Source organism: Micromys minutus (genome assembly GCF_963924665.1).
Source record: "Micromys minutus genome assembly, contig: SCAFFOLD_47, whole genome shotgun sequence".
In the NCBI taxonomy this organism is placed as follows: domain Eukaryota; kingdom Metazoa; phylum Chordata; class Mammalia; order Rodentia; family Muridae; genus Micromys; species Micromys minutus.
In genome coordinates this window covers 2,228,302-2,232,114 of record NW_027667133.1, presented here as the reverse complement: position 1 = coordinate 2,232,114, position 3,813 = coordinate 2,228,302, and positions in this window count along the sequence as shown.

Below are 3,813 nucleotides of genomic sequence, written 5' to 3'. Positions count from 1 at the left end.
TTTGGAGCAAAAATGAAGAAATTTCCTTTTTTATGGCAAAAAGGAATGCATTCTTCATATTTTTGGGCAGAAAAGCCGAAATTCCCCGTATTTTGGAGCTAAATTGCAGAAATTCCCCTAATTCTGAGGCAAAAAGGCAGAAATTCTCCATATGTTGGGACAAAAGGACAGAAATTTTCTTTATTTTGGGGCAAAACTCAGAAATTTCACATATTTTGTGGCAAATTGCAGAAATTTCACTTATTTCAGAAAAAAAGCAGAAATTTTCTTATTTTGGGGCAAAAAGGTAGAAATTTCCCATATTTTAAGGCAAAAATACAGAAATTTCCTTTGTTTTGTGGTAAAAAGGCTGACATTCCCCTTATTTGGGGGCAAAAAGGCAGAAATTTCCCTAATTTTGGGGCAAAATTGCAGAAATTTCACTTACTTCATGGTAATAAGTCAGAAATTTTTTTTATTTTGGGGCAAAAAAGACAGAAATTTTCTTTGTTTTGGGGGAAAAAGACAGAAATTCCACTTATTTAGAGGCAAAAAGGCAGAAATTCCCATTTTTTCGAGCAAAAATGAAGAAATTTCCCTATTTTATGGCAAAAAGGTATGCATTCTTCTTATTTTCGGGCAAAAAGGCAGAAATTCCCCGTATTTTGGAGCAAAATTGCAGAAATTCCCCTAATTGTGGGGCAAAAAGGCAGAAATTCCCTATATGTTGGGGCAAAAAGACAGAATTTCTATTCATTTTGGGGCAAAACTCAGAATTTCCACTTACTTTGGGGCAAAATTCAAGAAATTTCCCTTATTTTGGAGCAAAATTGCAGAAATTTCACTTATTTTAGAATAAAAGGCAGAAATTTTTTTATTTTAGGGCAAAAAGGCTGAAATTTCTTTTAGTTTGGTACAAAATTGCAGGAATTTTTCTTATTTTGGGGCAAAAAGCAGAAATTTTCCATATTTTGTGGCAAAAATGCAGAAATTCCCCTAATTTTGAGGTAAAAAGGCTGAAATTCCCCCTTTTTTGGTGCAGAAAGGCAGAAATTTCCCTTATTTTGGGGCAAAATTGCAGAAATTTCACTTATTTCAGGGTAATAAGTCTGAAATATTCCTTATTTTGGGGCAAAAAAAACAGAAATTCCATTTGTTTTGCGGGGAAAAGACAGAATTTCCACTTATTTAGAGGCAAAAAAGCAGAAATTCCCCTTATTTTCGAGCAAAAATAAAGAAATTTCCCTTTTTTATGGCAAAATGGTATGCATTTTTCTTATTTTCGGGCAAAAAGGCAGAAATTCCCCGCATTATGGAGCAAAATTGCAGAAATTCCCCTATTTGTGGGGCAAAAAGTCAGAAATTCCCTATATGTTGGGGAAAAAAGAAAGAAATTCTCTATATTTTGGGGCAAAACTCAGAAATTCCACTTTCTTTGGGGCAAAATTCCAGAAATTTCCCTTATTTTGGGGCAAAATTGCAGAAATTTGACTTATTTTGGGCAAAATTGCAGAAATTTCACTTATTTCAGAAAAAAAGCAGAAATTTTCTTTTTTTGGGTAAAAAGACAGAATTTTCTTTTATTTTAATACAAAATTGCAGAAATTTTTCTTATTTCGGGGCAAAAAGCAGAAATTTCTCATATTTTGGGGCAAAAATGCAGAAATTCCCCTTATTTTGAGGTAAAAAGCCTGAAATTCTCCTTTTTGGGGTGCAAAAAGGCAGAAAATTCTTTTATTTTGGGGCAAAATAGCAGAAATTTCACTTATTTCAGGGTAATATTTCCGAAATTTTTCTTATTTAGGGGCAATAAGACAGAAATTCCCTTTGTTTTGAGGAAAAAGACAGAAATTCCACTTATTTAGAAGCAACAAAGCAGAAATTCCCCTTATTTTGGAGCAAAAATGAAGAAATTTCCCTTTTTTATGGCAAAAAGGTATGCATTCTTTTTATTTTCGGGCAAAAAAGCAGAAATTCCTTGCATTTTGGACCAAAATTGCAGAAATTCCCCTAATTGTGGGGCAAAAATGCAGAAATTCTTTATATGTTGGGGCAAAAAGACAGAAATTCTTATATTTTGGGGTAAAACTCAGAATTTTCACATATTTTGGGGAAAAATTGCAGAAATTTCACTTATTTCAGAAAAAAAAGCAGAAATTTTCTTATTTTGGGGCAAAAAGGCAGAAATTTCTTTTATTTTGGTACAAAATTGCAGAAATTTTTCTTATTTTGGGCTAAAAAGTCAGAAATTTCCCATATTTTGGGGCAAAAATGCAGAAATTCCCCTTATTTTGAGGTAAAAATGCTGAAATTCTCCTTTTTTGGGTGCAAAAAGGCAGAAATTTCCCTTATTTTGGGGCAAAATAGCAGAAATTTCACTTATTTCAGGGTAATATTTCCGAAATTTTCCTTATTTTGGGGCAAAAAGACAGAAATTCCCTTTGTTTTGAAGAAAAAGACAGAAATTCCACTTATTTAGAGGCAACAAAGCAGAAATTCCCCTTATTTTGGAGCAAAAATGAAGAAATTTCCCTTTTTTATGGCAAAGAGGTATTCACTCTTCTTATTTTTGGGCAAAAAGGCAGATATTCCCCGTATTTTGGAGCAAAATTGCAGAAATTCCACCAATTGTGGGGCAAAAAGGCAGAAATTCCCTATATGTTGGGGAAAAAAAGACAAAATTTCTCCTTATTGTGGAGCAAAACTAAGAAATTCCACTTATTTTGGGGCAAAATTACAGAAATTCCCCTTATTTTGAGGCAAAATTGCAGATATTTGACTTATTTCAGAAAAAAAGCAGAAATTTTCTTATTTTGGGTCAAAAAGGAAGAAATTTCTTTAATTTTGGTACAAAATTGCAGAAATTTTTCTTATTTTGGGGCAAAAGGCAGAAATTTTCCATATTTTGGGGCAAAAATGCAGAAATTCCCCTTATTTTGAGGTAAAAAGGCTGAAATTCCCCTTATTTGGGGCCAAAAGGCAGAAATTTCACTTATTTTGGGGCAAAATTGCAGAAATTTCACTTATTTCAGAGAAATAAATCAGAAATTTTTCTAATTTTGGGGCAAAAATGACAGAAATTCCCTTTGTTTAGGGGGAAAATAACAGAAATTCCACTTATTTAGAGGCAAAATGCAGAAATTCCCCTTTTTTGGACAAAAATGAAGAAATTTCCCTTTTTTATGGCAAAAAGGTATGCACTCTTCTTATTTTTGGGCAAAAAGGCAGAAATTCCCTGTATTTTGGAGCAAAATTTTAGAAATTTACCTAATTTTGGGGCAAAAAGGCAGAAATTCCCTATATGTTGGGGCAAAAAGACAGAAATTCTCATTAATTTGTGGCAAAACTCAGAAATTCCACTTATTTTGGGGCAAAATTCCAGAAATTTCACTTTTTTGAGGCAAAATTGCAGAAATTTGACTTATTTCAGAAAAAAAGCAGAAATTTTCTTATTTTGGAATAAAAAGGCAGAAATTTCTTTTATTTTGGTACAAAATTGCAGAAATTTTTCTTATTTTGGGGCAAAAAGGCAGAAATTTACCATATTTTGGCGCAAAAATGCAGAAATACCCCTTATTTTGTGGTAAAAAGGCTGAAATTCCACTTATTTAAGGGCAAAAAGGCAGAAATTTCCTATATTTTGGGGCAAAATTGCAGAAATTTCACTTATTTCAGGGTAATAAGTCAGAAATTTTCCTTATTTTGGGGCAAAAAAGACAGAAATTCTCTTTGTATTGGGGGAAAAAGACAGAAATTCCACTTATTTAGAGGCAAAAAAGCAGAAATTCCCCATATTTTGGAGCAAAAAATGAAGAAATTTCCTTTTTTTATGGC